A 16562-nucleotide genomic window follows, 5' to 3' on the forward strand; every position below is an offset into this window, starting at 1 on the left:
TTCTCTGGGCCCTGGTGCTGTGGGCCCTGGTGCTGTGGGCCTGCTAGCTCAGGGTTCAGCAGCATCAGGCTCAGAGCCAGGAATCCGGTCCAGCTCTTCAGCCTGGGACACCGTAGCCTCTGGGTTGGTGTCCTGGTGACTGCTGGACTCCAGGGTCCTCTGACCCCTGCTTTGCATACAGACGCCCCCAGGTGCAATCCCTGGCGTCTTCCGGTGGGTCTGGGAAAGACTCTGGCCTGAATCCCTGGAGAGCTCATTCCAGTCAATTGAGTCCCCCATTTGAAAGGTCTCCTGGGCATGGTGCAAGGTTTGCAAATCACACTGGCAGATTCTCAGGAGCGGATCTAGAAATGACGGGCTTGGGATCCTCCAGGCATTGTTGGACTCCGTCTCCCAGGACCCTTGACCCACCGGCCATGCTGGGAGACTCCATGTTGGACTCCAACAACATCTGGAGGGCCGCATCCCCGACTGGCACCCCCTCCCTCCCGACATTCGCCCAGCATTTCACACCTGGTGGCCACAGTAGCCCAACGGCAGAGCACACGCTTTGCACGCAGGAAGTCCCCGGTTCAGTCCCCAAGGGTGGCATCTGTGGGTAGCGCTGGGGGAGAAGCCAGTCTCGAACCCTGGAGAGCAGCTGCCAGTCAGTGCAGACAATACCGAGCTAGATGGACAGATGGTCTGACTCAGCATACAGCAGCTCCGTGCCCCTCTCTTCCTCTGCTACTAATGACACTCACAGAGGGAGCAGCTGTTCCCCTTCCGATCCTTCCAAGGTCAGGGAGTGCTGGGCAAAGCCCCCCCCGCCTTCTGTTCCTCCCTTCAGCCGACCAAGAACTCCCCGGCAGCAACTGGCGCTGGCTCAGCAGGAAGGCAAGTCGTGACACAAAAGGGACGGGCCAGGCACGCTCCAAAACCTTCTTGGGGCTTGCTGGCTTTATATCTGCTCCAGCGGGCCAGGCCAAGGTCAACATTTCCTTAGCTGTTGGGGCCGCCGGCAGGCCTGATTCTGATGACACAGGAACTTTCACAAGGAGCACTTTTGCCAGGCTCCCAAAAGCACAAGGAGCCTTTCAGTGAAAGGAGCAGGAGGGCAGGCTGGAAGCAGGTTGAGTGGGCCTGGCTTGCTGAGGTGCATGAAGGGAGGGAGGGGCAGGTCTCGACCCTGAGGGCCAGAGGCCGGAGCTGAAGTCCTGGGACCTGGGTGCAGTAACGAAGGGCCTCTCTGTACATGTGCAGAGTGTGTTTTCTGTTGTCACTGAGAAACCACAGCTGGGGTGCCAGTGGCTGGGATTGTGGAACAAGGCTCTTAGGCAAGTCAGTCGTACCAGCATCTTAAAAATGCAGAAACACACACACAATTATTGTATTCATTTATTCCACCAGATGCCAAAAGTAACTAGTTCAAATATGAGCTCTATTTATTTATTTAGAACATTTTAACCCACTCATCAGCCAGCAAAGCTTCCAGAGTGGCTTATATACAGTCAGTGAAAACAAAAGAGTCCCTGCCTCAGGCTTACAATCTAAAAGACACGACACAAAAGGAAAAGAGGATGTGGAGGAAAGAGGAAAGAACAAACTCAGGCACCAATTCTGAAAGTTAAATGGTATTTTTTTTACCAAGAGCACAGCAGGAGTCTTTTGGAATGAGCCTCTTCCTTTCCACGGCTCCAGCCTGGAGCTGTTCTTTCAGCAGAGAAGCTTGCAGGATTGTGGTTCACGTGGATGTGCCCTGAAAGAGTCCCAAGGCAACTCAGTGGCTAGCATTGCAAAGAGGGCAAGGGGCACTGGGGAAAAAAAAAGAAATCCTTTTGGGGGGTGGGGGAAAGGCCCTGGTGGGCACCACAGGTGGCTCTTGGACTGCACTGATAACTCACACATTGTGCAGGCCTGCCCCACAGATCCACAACCAGCTGCATCGTCCAGGCTGGACCCCATCCAGGCAGGCAGAGAGCAGGGAGCCAGTCCGTTGGCAAGACCCAGCGCTCCACCTCTGCTCTCATTCATGTTGGCTCCCCTGTGGCTTCCTGCTCCCCCAGCTGACAGGGGAGCGGCCTGCAGGGCTCTTTCCATCCCGTTCCTCCTAGTGGAGGCAAGAGCTCCCACCATGCAGACCAATGCACCCAGCACCAAGATGGATCCAGGGCTGAGCCATGGGGTTTGTGCTGGGCTTGATCTGCCAGCCAGCCAAGAGCAGGCAGGAAATGATGAAGGCAGCAGCCCAGGGCTGGCCAGAGCCCAGATCTTGACTCAGACATCCTGGGGGACGAGGAAAACAGGAGGGGCCATGAGCTGATTTATTTGGGTCCAAAGCAAGAGGCAGAGTAACAGCACTTGGCTCTAAGGCAGTTAGATAGGCAGCCTGATCCCATGGACAGGCAGTCTTGGATGAGAAACTGGGGAGGGTCAGTTTTTGCCAAGGTCATTCTTTCGCAACCTCGCTTCCCCATCTACAAAATCTAGAAGTGGTCCAAGATTGCTCTGCAAGGAGGGAGAAATATGGCAAATGACGTTCCAGAGAACCATTGACAGGCAACTGAGTGGGAGCTCCTCAATCTGACGATTTTCTTAATAACACTCAGGGGGGTGGCAGATGCAGATTTACCATCTCCAATGTGTTATTAATCCAGGTGGACTGGCTTATTTCTTCCGACTTCCTCAGAATAAACCCTGAGGGGCCGTCGGCTTTCTAACAAGGCATTTTTGGCACCCTCAAACATCCCCGCTCTTCACAGATCCCAGAATCCTGGTGGTGGGAGGCATTACATTAAAGCAGTTCAGATCTGTTGTGTAGATGCAACCTACATCTGATCAAGTGAATTCCACGGAACTCTTTAGTTTTTACAGACAGGGGCCGGCCCTACCATTGGACGGAGTGAGGCAGCTGCCCAGAACTTTGAAAAATTACCTTTTTGAACTACAACAACCATCAGCCCAATCCAGTGGCCATGCTGGCTGGGGCTGATGGGAGTTGTAGTTCAAAAAAGGAACTTTTCCAAGCTCTGCGGCTGCCTCACGTGGCAGGTTCTGGGGGCATGGAGTGGCGGCAATAAAATGTTGGAGGACAGACCTGTGTGTGCCATGCAGCCTGCCCTGTGGCCCTAAGCAGGCTTCCTGCCCTCAAGTGTGTTGGAGAACACTGTGCGTTCGCCTGTGTTGAAGTAAGATTCAGTTGCCAGTTTGGTTGGCTTCCCTGCATGTATTGGAAGTGGAGGGAGGGGAAACTATCTTGCCATTTGCCTTAGGCAGCAAAATGTTGGACTACGACCTGGGAGACCAGGGTTCGAATCCCCACACAGCCATGAAGCTCACTGGGTGACCTTGGGCCAGTCACTGCCTCTCAGCCTCAGAGGAAGGCAATGGGAAACCCCCTCTGAATATCGCTTGTCACGAAAACACTATTAGTAGGGTCGCCATAAGTCGGGATCGACTTGAAGGCAGTCCATTTCCATTGACTTTGGTGACTTCAAGACTGGATTACTGCAATGCACTCTACATGGGGCTTCCCTTGCACTTGACCCGGAAACTGCAGTTAGTGCAGAATGCTGCAGCCAGATTGCTCACAGGAGGGAGCCCCTGTCAGCATATAACACCTCTGCTCAGGGATCCTCACTGGTTGCCAATTTGTTACTGGGCCAGGTTCAGTAACTGGCACTGTTACAGGTGCCACATAATACTCATTCCACACTTGTAAGAAATAGTTATTTTCATGTAGCGGCGCCTACACTCTGAAACTCCCTGACTACTGACATCAGGCAGGTGCCTTCACTGTATTCCTTTTGGCTCCTGCTTAAAACTTTTTTGTTTAGGCAAGCCTATCCAGACACATAGCTGTTGATGTTTTAATCTTTTTAGCCTGTTGCTGTTTTAATTGTTTTAAAAAATGTTTTTAATTACTTGTTTTTAATTGTTTTATTGATAATTTTAAATGTTTTTTATAAACCGCTTGGCAGTCTTTACATGCAAGCACATGAAATTCAGTTGGGGATGGCAAATTGCATTTCACCCCTTGGAGTGCATGAACAACATCTTGTGGTACAGCTGCAAGTGACTGAGTCTCTACATTTGTTGTTGTTATGTGCCTTCAAGTTGATCACGACTTATGGTGACCCTATGAATCAGCGACCTCCAACAGCATCTGTCATGAACCAACCTGTTCAGATCTTGTAAGTTCAGGTCTGTGGCTTCCTTTATGGAATCAATCCATCTCTTGTTTGGCCTTCCTCTTTTTCTACTCATTTCTGGTTTTCCCAACATTATTGTCTTTTCTAGTGAATCATGTCTTCTCATGATGTGTCCAAAGTATGATAACCTCAGTTTCATCATTTTAGCTTCTAATGATAGTTCTTGGTTTAATTTGTTCTGACACCCAATTTTTTGTCTTTTTCGCAGTCCATGGTATACGCTCACTAGAAAAGACAATATTGCAACGCAGAAGGGATATCGAGTAATAGATTCCAAAACTGGTGAAGTTGGAGTACACAGAGCTGTCCACCTTGATGAGGGAAAGTGTGCACACCAACCAGAAGGGGTGCCACACCAAACAGGTGACAGCAAAATGGAAAAAGAAACTGAGCTATTCTTCCACCACAGAAGGGATCACAGTGATACACAAGCAGAGGAAGGTGAGGAGTCTGAGCCAGAAGAGGCATCAGAGCCAGAAGGGGCAGCCGAAGCGCCAGCACCCAGACGCTCTGAACGCACCAACAAAGGTGTACCACCAGAAAGACTTGCTTACCTCGTGAGAGATGAACTTCCAGAGCCAGAGACCTGGAAAGACATTGAAGCCTTACCCAAAGCTGAAGCTGAGAGGTGGAGGCAGGCAGCCAAGGAAGATCTGGAAGCTCTACACCAAAATAAAACTTGGACACTGACCAAGCTTCCTCAAGAAAGGAAAGCTGCAGGCTACAAGAGGAAATTCAAGAGAAAGCCAAATACTAAAGGAAATGTTGAGAGATACAAGACAAGCCATCAGAAAATACTGTTACCAGGTCAGATGTGGTGTTACGAGTGGGATACCTGTGCGGAAAAACCAGCTCGCCAACCAAGAAGGACTGGGAAGCAATAAAGAGAGTGGTGAGAAATCTAAAGGGCACTACAACCATGAAACTGAAGCTAGCAGCTACCTGAGATCCCAAACTAGTGGGATATGCAGAGGACTACTCAAGATGGCGTATTGTCCAACAGAAGACGCTTTCACGAAGGCGTTGGGAAAGGCAGACATTGCAAGCTGCGAGACAAGATGAACATCGTGGGCTGAACCAAACACTCATTGAGAAGGGGTGTTGGAAGTGGGGCAAGAGCAACTCCTGTTTTGTTCTTTTGTTTATGATCCAGAAGGGAGATAGAGTGAGGGTCCTCCAGATGGATAGGCTTGATTACCTTTACCTGTGATGCTCTAACTGACTTACTTCCATCGCAGACTGATATGCTCAGGGATGTTTATCTGCCCCTCCTTCTTCCGCCCTTTCCTTTCTCTCTTCTTTAACTGTCTGAGATGAGACATCCCTTTGTCTTTGCTCTCTCTCCTGAGCCATGAAGGCAACTCCCAAACCTGGGCGTTGCGCCTCCAACTTAGTTAGTTAGAACTAGGTATGCCTTTCCTATCTACTATGTATTTCTATAAATAAAGTAGCTTTTCTTATTTTACTAAGTCTTAAGTCTCAGTGATCTCAATGCAGGGTAAATGCCTGCCACTTAGGTAAATGCACACACTGGCACACATGCATTTCAGACCGCTGAGTTACTCTGCTTAACAAATATACAAATGTACACAACAACAGTTATATGCCTTCAAGTTGATTACGACTTATGGTGACCCTATGAATCTTTTTTTATTATTTCATTGCATTCGGATGTTGTTGTTAAGACCAGTTCACGCACCTCCTGCAGCCCATCCATGGACCCCCCTAGTGGGCCATGGAACACGGTTAAGAACCCCTGCATTAGATGACTTCATGGTGGCAGAACTATCAATGGCCACCAGCTGTTATGGCTATGCTCTGAGTCCATGGTCAGAGGCATCTTCCATCTGGAAACCGATGTCCTCCCTGTGGGAAGCTGTGTGGATCCAGAATTGGCCTCCACAGTCACTTACGGACCCACTGTTAAAGACCTTATCTTGGAAGACAATCTTACTCGGCCACGAGTGATCGCCCATGAAAATGAATGTCTCTGAATACCAGTGTCTGGAAACCGCAGCAGGGGACAATAGCTCTTGCGCTCAGGTCTTGCTTGGGGGGTTCCCTCAGGCACCTGGTTAGCCTCTGTGAGAAAAGGATGCTGGACCAGATGATTCCCTTTGGGCTGATCCAGAGCTACAGGAGTCTTATTATATTCCAATTGGTGTTCCAGCAACTCAATGAAGATTCTTCAAACTCTCATCAGAGGCTCCTCAATTAAAAGAACAGAAGCAGAAATTAAGGTTCCTCGGGGACCAAGCTACGTGGTTTTGGCAAATGCTAAAGATGCATCTCTTTACCCTGAGACATATGTTTTCAGGACGCATCCTATTCCCAGAATTGTAATTTGTTTTCATTCTTTTTAATGTTGAGTTTTAAACTGTTGTAACCTGCCCTGGAACCTGCTGGTGAAGGGCAGGTAATAGATTTAATAATAAAATAAAATGTTGCATGGGAAATCTGCAACTTATCTCTCACTCTTTTCATGTTTATTTTAATCCAGGTACTGGGAGCCTCAGCACTGGGGTTTTTTTTAATAACTCTTTTGCCCTGCACTGTTTTTCCATACTTAAGGTACACAGCTCTTTGCTCTGTATGTGCAATGGGCAGAGGAATCATAGAATCGTAGTTGGAAGGGGCCTACAAGGCCATCAAGTCCAACCCCCTGCTCAATGCAGGAATCCAAATCAAAGCATTCCCGACAGATGGCTGTCCAACTGCCTCTTGAAGGCATCCAGTGTCGCAGAGCCCACTACCTCTCTAGGTCATTGGTCCCATTGTCGTATGGCTCTAACAGTTAGGAAGTTTTTCCTGATGTCCAGTCGAAATCTGGCTTCCTGCAACTTGAGCTGCATTGGTTCTCCCTTATGGGCTACAAGCAGCTATGTGCAGCGGGAGGAGTGATTTAGAATGAAGAGAGCTGGAGGGGGCCACAGATGCCATCTAGTCCAACCCCTGGCATCTCTAGCTGATACTGTTGAAGACCCTCTGTCTGAAAGTAACAAGCTGAATCCTGTCAGCCTGCACAGTTCTTGGCTCAATGGCCCAGTGAGCTGACTTGGTAGGTAGGGCCTGATAAAGAAGCCTGGAGGGCCACATTCGGCCCCCACCATAATCATGTTATAGAATGTTTATGAACATTCTACTGCTGTGGGAAACTAAGAGAGACTCACCCACCCCCGGAACTGGTTGTATTGTTGATCTGCTTTTAGCTTCAAGACACTTTTCCTAATGGCCAACGAAATCTACCTTCCTGTAAGCCCATTAGATCAAGCCTTCCTTTTAGGGAGGGCGGAACGAGTCTTTGCCCTCCCTTTAGACATGTGAAGAGTCACATCTTCATTGTTAATCTGGAGGCCCACCTCACCCTCACCTTTCAGGGCCAGGCTCTGTCTTGGAAGACGGCCCGGACTGGCTATGCAGATCTCCACTGACTTCCGTCTTAAACATATTAAATGATCTCTCTGCAGTGACCAGTGCAACCCTTAATCCGAAGCAGCTCACAAACACTGTGTGGGTGTGGGATGCTATCGTAAATTAAAACAACCAGATTAAAATGATTTAACAAAAAAACCCCAGGAGGACAAGGGGTGCCTGTGCTGAGAAGAGAAATGCTGATGTTGCCTCCTGGTGGCTGCTGGCATTGAGAGCAGTGAAACAGTCCCAGCAGCTCCTGCTGCTGCAGGAGGTGGGTGGACAAAGCAATTTTTAAATTTTATTTTATTTCTGTCTCGCCCTTCCTCCCCAAAGAGCCCAGAGTGGCAAACAGCAAAGCATTTTATTGATGTTATTATAATTATTATTTACCGACCCTTCATCTGCAGGTCCAGGGCAGGTTACATCAATTTAACATTAAATACTGAAATGTGGAAATGGCCTGCCTTCAAGTCGATCCTGACTTATGGCGACCCTACGAACAGGGTTTTCATGGTGAGCGGTATTCAGAGGCGGTTTCCCATTGCCTCCCTCTGAGGATGAGAGGCAGGGACTGGCCCCAGGTCACCCAGCTTCATATTAAAAACAGTTAAAATTACAGTCACTGGACTAGGGTGGGTCCTGAAAGCACGTGTCTCCAGTGTCAAGGCCAAGAAGTGTGTCTTCAGAATACAGCTGAATGACGAGCACCCTGACCTGGCATGTATGACAGGAACCAGGATGGATTTGGGGGAGCAACCCTTCCAGTTTCCAGGTGTAGCAGCCACACCAGCAGCAGCAGCAACAGGCAAGACTGGAGGAGGAAAGGACTGTAGCCCGGAGGAGGAACATTTGCTTTGCAGACATCCCACCTTCAATCCCCGATAGCAACTCCAAGAAGGGCTGGGAACACTCCCTGCCTGAAACCACGGAGAACCATTGCTGCCAGCCAGTGCAGGTAATACTGAGCTAGCTAGATGGACCAATGGTTTGACTCAGTATAAAGCAGCTTCCTGTGTTTCCCCTGAAGTTGAACCACAATGATCTATCATGATTCCATCCAACTTGGATGGCTTTAACAAAGGATTAGACCAATTCATGGAGGGTAAGGCCATCAATGGCTACTAGCCACGACGGCTAGGCTCTGCCTCCACATTCAGGGCAGTATGACTGTGAATACCAGTTGCTGGAAACCGCAGGAGGGGAGAGTGCTCTTGCGCTCAGGACCTGCTTGTTGGCTTCCCATTGGGGCATCTGGTTGGCCACTGTGTGACCAGGATGGTTAACGACTGTGTGACCAGGATGGCCAGCATGGTTAACGAGCAAAGTCAAGGAAGCTCTTAGAGGCAAAAAGCCTTCCTTCAGAAAATGGAAGTCTTGTCCGAATGAAGAAAATAAAAAAGAACACAAACTCTGGCAAAAGAAATGCAAGAAGACAATAAGGGATGCTAAAAAAGAATTTGAGGAGCACATTGCTAAGAACATAAAAACCAACAACAAAAAATTCTATAAATACATTCAAAGCAGGAGACCATCTAGGGAGACGATTGGACCCTTGGATGATAAGGGAGTCAAAGGTGTACTAAAGAACGATAAGGAGATTGCAGAGAAGCTAAATGAATTCTTTGCATCTGTCTTCACAGTGGAAGATATAGGGCAGATCCCTGAACCTGAACTAACATTTGCAGGAAGGGATTCTGAGGAACTGAGACAAATAGTGGTAACGAGAGAGGAAGTTCTAGGCTTAATGGACAATATAAAAACTGACAAATCACCGGGCCCGGATGGCATCCACCCGAGAGTTCTCAAAGAACTCAAATGTGAAATTGCTGATCTGCTAACTAAAATATGTAACTTGTCCCTCGGGTCCTCCTCCGTGCCTGAGGACTGGAAAGTGGCAAATGTAACGCCAATCTTCAAAAAGGGATCCAGAGGGGATCCCGGAAATTACAGGCCAGTTAGCTTAACTTCTGTCCCTGGAAAACTGGTAGAAAGTATGATTAAAGCTAGATTAACTAAGCACATAGAAGAACAAGCCTTGCTGAGGCAGATCCAGCATGGCTTCTGCAGGGGAAAGTCCTGTCTCAGTAATCTATTAGAATTCTTTGAGAGTGTCAACAAGCATATAGATAGAGGTGATCCAGTGGACATAGTGTACTTAGACTTTCAAAAAGCGTTTGACAAGGTACCTCACCAAAGGCTTCTGAGGAAGCTTAGCAGTCATGGAATAAGAGGAGAGGTCCTCTTGTGGATAAGGAATTGGTTAAGAAGCAGAAAGCAGAGAGTAGGAATAAACGGACAGTTCTCCCAATGGAGGGCTGTAGAAAGTGGAGTCCCTCAAGGATCGGTATTGGGACCTGTACTTTTCAACTTGTTCATTAATGACCTAGAATTAGGAGTGAGCAGTGAAGTGGCCAAGTTTGCTGATGACACTAAATTGTTCAGGGTTGTTAAAACAAAAAGGGATTGCGAAGAGCTCCAAAAAGACCTCTCCAAACTGAGTGAATGGGCGGAAAAATGGCAAATGCAATTCAATATAAACAAGTGTGAATTATACATATTGGAGCAAAAAATCTGAATTTCACATATACGCTCATGGGGTCTGAACTGGCGGTGACCGACCAGGAGAGAGACCTCGGGGTTGTAGTGGACAGCACGATGAAAATGTCGACCCAGTGTGCGGCAGCTGTGAAAAAGGCAAATTCCATGCTAGCGATAATTAGGAAAGGTATTGAAAATAAGACAGCCGATATCATAATGCTGTTGTATAAATCTATGGTGCGGCCGCGTTTGGAATACTGTGTACAGTTCTGGTCGCCTCATCTCAAAAAGGATATTATAGAGTTGGAGAAGGTTCAGAGGAGGGCAACCAGAATGATCAAGGGGATGGAGCGACTCCCTTACGAGGAAAGGTTGCAGCATTTGGGGCTTTTTAGTTTAGAGAAAAGGCGGGTCAGAGGAGACATGATAGAGGTGTATAAAATTATGCATGGCATTGAGAAAGTGGATAGAGAAAAGTTCTTCTCCCTCTCTCATAATACTAGAACTCGTGGACATTCCAAGAAGCTGAATGTTGGAAGATTCAGGACAGACAAAAGGAAGTACTTCTTTACTCAACGCATAGTTAAACTATGGAATTTGCTCCCACAAGATGCAGTAATGGCCACCAGCTTAGACGGCTTTAAAAGAAGATTAGACAAATTCATGGAGGACAGGGCTATCAATGGCTACTAGCCATGATGGCTGTGCTCTGCCACCCTAGTCAGAGGCAGCATGCTTCTGAAAACCAGTTGCCAGAAGCCTCAGGAGGGGAGAGTGTTCTTGCACTCGGGTCCTGCTTGCGGGCTTCCCCCAGGCACCTGGTTGGCCACTGTGAGAACAGGATGCTGGACTAGATGGGCCACTGGCCTGATCCAGCAGGCTCTTCTTATGTTCTTATGTTAGGATGCTGGACTGGATGGGACCCCTTTGGCCTGATCCAGCAGGCTCTTCTTATGTTATCACACCAACCTACTTGCCTTACCTGACAGTCCCGCCTAGTGATGAACATCTAAAATAGCATCGCGTTCCTGCTGGTGTACTGTGCACCTTGCTACTCAAAAGCCTCCCTGTGTGGGGTGGTGGAGGTGCTCTTGATAGTAATGGCGATGCCCCCCGCTTAGAGATTGTGCTATATTTCAACATCCATGCTGAGGCCCCTGCATCTGTCGTGGCTCAGGAATTCATACTGTCCATGACACCCTGGGCCCCTCTTAATTGATTTCTGGCCCCATTCACTTTGCAGAGTACACTCTCGACTTGGTGTTTGCTGGAAAGCCACAGATCTGTGGGTTTGCTTCCATTCATGTACAGAGTCAGTCACTTGCAGCTGTGCCACAAGATGTGCATGTCCCCACAGCAGGTGTTGTTGTTATGTGCCTTCAAGTCGATTACGACTTATGGCGACCTTATGAATTGGCAACCACCAACAGCATCTGTCGTGAACCACTCTGTTCAGATCTTGTAAGTTCAGGTCTGTGGCTTCCTTTATGGTCAATCTGTCTCTTGTTTGGCCTTCCACTTTTTCTACTCCCTTCTGTTTTTCCCAGCATTATTATCTTTTCTAATGAATTATGTCTTCTCATGATGTGTCCAAGTATGATAACCTCAGTTTCATCATTTTAGCTTCTAGTGATAGTTCTGGTTTAATTTGGTCTAACATCCAATTATTTGTCTTTTTCAGTCCATGGTATGAGCAAAGCTGTACCACTTCTCATCTGTCTGTGTGCAGCCACCTGAAAACACAGATCCTCCCATGGCTGTCACAGTGATGATGGTGGCCCTTCAAGCAGATGCCTTTATGCTAAGAATGCTTTCAAAACGACCGCATTATGTTGCTGCATCTAGTGACATGTAGTAACATTTCATTTGACTTCCGAAAGGATTCAGAATAGCTTGGGACAATACTCTTCTGCCTGTTGTATTTTTAAAAAAATGTTAAGTGGCTCTCAGCAAATTACATTTAATTACTATCTTCTTTGAGAACGGCCGTAGCGCAGTGGTACAGCACCGGCGTTGCATTCAGAAGGCCCCAGGTTCAGTCCCCAATGGAAAGACTAGGAGGGACTCCCTGTCTCTAAAACCTTGCAGAGCCACTGCCAGTCAGTGTGGACAGTACTGAGCTAGATGGACCAAGTGATCTGACTCAGTATAAGGCAGCTTCCTGGGTTCTATGAATGGAGGCAACTGCCTTTGTTGACAGCAACTCTCTTTTTTAAGTGCACTGTGTAGCTGTGAACTTTTCTCAGAATTCAACATGTGTGATGAATGGATTCAACACAGCAAAATTATGGGGAAAACAATAGTCTAACTAGTTTATTGTAAGAGTTGTAAACAAATCTAGCATTTATCTTGTATTTCTAGCATCCTTTTCTTATTTTTAAAGATAGATAGAGCTTGGCAAACATCAAAAATGGATTCAGCACCACCAGTTCTTTAGGGAAACAAAACTATTTGGCCCTACTGCCTGCGCATGTTTGATTTTCCATATCGGCATATATTACTAGCCAAAATGACATTCTCTGATACGGCTTTTGTTTGCCCCATTGAATGGGATTTGCCCAACTGTGGATTTTCATCTCCTGGCATAGCATGCCTCCCTGGGCTCCTGCTGGAAGGGGGAGATATAAATCAATAATAATAAATTATAAATAATAATAATTCCAACAGGGCTACTGTTCTGTACTGTCCGTTTCCTTCTAGCTGGGCAGCACTACCCACAGCTGATACTGTTTTTAAATGTTTCAGCTCCTTGTAGCAGCAGGATTCCAGCACGGGGAAATTGGAATTATTTTATTTTAAACCAAAAAAATAAAGTCAAGCCTGGCTTACCACATCACTAGATCTAAGAAAACAGATGACTGAGACAAAACAAAACACAGCTATATTTAAAGTGATGTAGCCTCAATTCTGTGTGATTCATGGTGTGCAATGTTCTATTTTTGCAAAGTGAAAAACCTCAAATTGTGTGTGTGTTTTAACGTTTTTCAATCAGCGTCTCTTAAACTAGGGAGCTCACATAAAAACAAACCCTTCCCAAGTCTTACACAACACATGCCGTGCATCAAAGGGCAAGAATGTAGGAGTTTGCCAAGAGGTCTGCCTATCTTACCAAGCTCATTTCAGGTGGCACTCTGAATGTGTTCCCAAAACTAACAGACTACCTTAGGAGGTACGCTCTGTATGCGATGGGTACAAACACTTGCCAATATCATGGAGGAAGCAAACTTTGGCTCAGGCTGACCACCGTCTCTAGCAATATGCATGGGACTGAGAAGACCACAAAGCTCCAGCTGTAACCTAAGGCAGATTAAGCAACCACACCATTGTTGCTACTACCTCTTCTAATCAGTCATTAATTCCCCCCCCCCGGAAGAACAAAGGCCTCCTTCCAATCAATGCAGTCCACCAGTAATTTAAACAACCTGTTGTTGTTATGTGCCTTCAAGTCAATTTTGACTTATGGCGACCCTATGAATCAGCCTGTTGCAAGTTCAGGTCTGTGGCTTCCTTGATGGAATCAATCCATCTCATTTGGCTTTCCTCTTTTTCTACTCCCTTCTGTTTTTCCCAGCATTACTGTCTAGTGAATCATATCTTCTCATGATGTGTCCAAACTATGATGATAGTTCTGGTTTAATTTGTTCTAACATCCATGGTATGCGCAAAGCTCTTCTCCAACACATTTCAAATGAGTTGATTTTTCTCTTATCCGCTTTTTTCACTGTCCAACTTTCACACCCATGCATAGAGATTGGGAATACCATGGTCTGAATGATCCTGACTTTGGTATTCAGCGACACATTTTTGCATTTGAGGACCTTTTATAGTTCCCTCATAGATGCCCTCCCCAGTCCTAGCCTTCTTCCGATTTCTTGACTATTAATCAACCTGCTATTTGCATTTACTGGGAATAAGCTACCATTCCTAGGTGGGGCATCCTTGTTATGTGACACATTTGGTCCGATGTGCTAAGGAAACCCCTAAGACCACCCAATTGGTCTGAGGCAGGAACCTGCATAGTTGCACCTTCTGTGGCTCAGTACCTGTGCCTATTGTCACCAAATGTCTGTTCTATCCAGCTGTTGTTAGAAGTCCCATCAGCCCCAGACAGATGCATAGTGTTGCCCAACAAAAGCTGAAAGGTATTGGGTTGGAAAAATGTTGTTCCTAGCAGGCAGGAAGCCCAGAGGCACATGGCCCCAGCACCTTTCCAGAGGCACAGTGCCTCTCACAGGAAGAGTTCATTTAGCTAGAACTGTCATGCTGGATCAGACTGAGGGTCCATCTAGTTCTGTGCCCTATTTTCAACAGTAGCCAGCCACATACCTTGGGGACTGAGCAAGCTACACTGAAGACAGGACACCTCTAGCCAAAATCTCATCTCCATCAGCGCTTGTAACCATTCCTGGGACTCTGGAACGAGCATCTTCCAAATCACACGTTCAGTAGGTACACTCTGCTTCTAGTACATTTAACTCAGTGAGAAGAACTGTCCTTAATCCTGGGAAGTTCACAGCAGGCTTCTTCTAAATCAAGGATGGGGAGCCTGGCACCCTTCAGGTGCTGTTGGACTACAACTTCCATCATTCTTGACCACTGTCCATGCTGAATGAGGCTGATGGGACTTGGGAATCTTAACAACATCCAGAGAGCCACCGGTTCCCCATTCTTATCCAAAACGCAATTTGAAAGGGACCTAAATGTAAACAGACTGCCTTCAAGTTGATCCTGACTTACGGCAACCCTATGAATAGGGTTTTCATGGGAAGCGGTATTCAGAGGTGGTTTACCGTTGCCTCCCTCTGAGGCTGAGAGGCAGTGACTGGCCCAAGGCCACCCAGTGAGCTTCATGGCTGTGTGGGGATTCGAACCGTGCTCTCCCAAGTCATAGTCCAACACCTTAACCACTATGCCACACTGGCTCTCTGAAAGGGACCTACAGAGTGGCAAATAACCCATATGTCAGACACACCCTGGGATGCAAACAGATCTGCAAAGGCACCAAAGAGATCAATGCGCTGAGTGCATATCAATGGTTAGGGTGCCCCCGTTTCTCACCTTTCCTCTAAACTAAAAAGCCCCAAATGTTGCACCCTTTTCTCAAGGGGATGGAGTGACTCCCCTAGGAGGGAAGGTTTTGCAGCATTTGGGGCTTTTTAGTTTAGAGGAGAGTCACATGATAGAATTGCATAAGATTACGCACGGCACAGAGAAAGCAGACAGAGAAAAGCTTTTCTCCCTCTCTCATAACGCTAGAACTGCTTGTGCTTCACAGATGCAGCTGACTCCTTGCCCCTCCCCAAGGACAGCAGAGGCATGAAGCTATACAAAACAATCTCAAACCAAACCAGACCATTAATGACTGATTAGAAGAGGTAGTAGCAACAATGGTGTGGTTGCTTAATCTGCCTTAGGTTACAGCTGGAGCTTTGTGGTCTTCTCAGTCCCATGCATATTGCTAGGGACGGTGGTCAGCCTGAGCCAAAGTTTGCTTCCTCCATGATATTGGCAAGTGTTTGTACCCATCGCATACAGAGCGTACCTCCTAAGGTAGTCTGTTCGTTTTGGGAACACATTCAGAGTGCCACCTGAAATGAGCTTGGTAAGATAGGCAGACCTCTTGGCAAATTCCTACATTCTTGCCCTTTGATGCACGGCATGTGTTGTGTAAGACTTGGGAAGGGTTTGTTTTTATGTGAGCTCCCTAGTTTAAGAGACGCTGATTGAAAAACATATGTCAGCCTTCCGCAGCCTCGTGGCTTCCACCTTTCCGGATTACAACTCCCATCAGCCCCAGCCAGCTAACGGGAGCTGTAGTCCAAAACAGGCCACAAGGCTGGGGAAAGCTGCCATACTTCATCTGCGTCACTTATTCTTTCTGCAGGGTCTGCATTACCTTGGCAAGGATTTCTCTTTCAAAGTTTACAACAGGTCCGGGCGAGGCCAGGGTAAAGAGGTGCATCTTCACATATGAAGAAAGCTGTATAATGAAGGTGCCAGGCTCACATCTGTGAGGAGGGAGTTCCAAGAGGCAGCTGGACAGCCATCTATTGAGTATGCTTTAAGCTGGATTCCAGCACTGAGCACGGGGTTGGACTTGATGGCCTTAAAGGCCCCTTCCAACTCTACCATTCTATGACTCTACGATTCCAGGACTTAGGGGCTGCCAGAGAACGCCCTATACTGGGCTGCCCCCCCTCTGAGCTTCTGAGGGTGGCAGAACTACTGATCCTAACACCCGAGAGGATCTATAGGGAAGAAGGCTGTCCCTCCGATATTTGGGGCCTGTCAGTTAGGGTTTTAAACACAAGCATGAGCACCTTGAATTGTGCTAGAAATGAACTGGCGAGCAATGTTGTGGGGCTGAAGCATCAGTAAGAGTGTTTCACTCTCTCCACACCTTGCAGCAACTTCTGCTTT

General features: G+C 47.3%; 1 protein-coding gene across 1 annotated transcript in view; it reads right to left on the reverse strand.

Annotated features, from left to right (window-relative positions):
- The window catches only part of LOC133384575 (uncharacterized), a 51620-nt gene extending 50779 nt beyond the window's left edge, over positions 1 to 841 (reverse strand). Inside the window, exon 1 of the mRNA XM_061626518.1 lies at positions 514 to 841. The gene's annotated coding sequence lies outside the window, so the exon portion shown is untranslated. The remainder of the gene's footprint in view (positions 1 to 513) is intronic.
- Between the last annotated feature and the right edge of the window lie 15721 nt (positions 842 to 16562).

This window comes from Rhineura floridana, chromosome 4, assembly GCF_030035675.1.
Source record: "Rhineura floridana isolate rRhiFlo1 chromosome 4, rRhiFlo1.hap2, whole genome shotgun sequence".
In the NCBI taxonomy this organism is placed as follows: domain Eukaryota; kingdom Metazoa; phylum Chordata; class Lepidosauria; order Squamata; family Rhineuridae; genus Rhineura; species Rhineura floridana.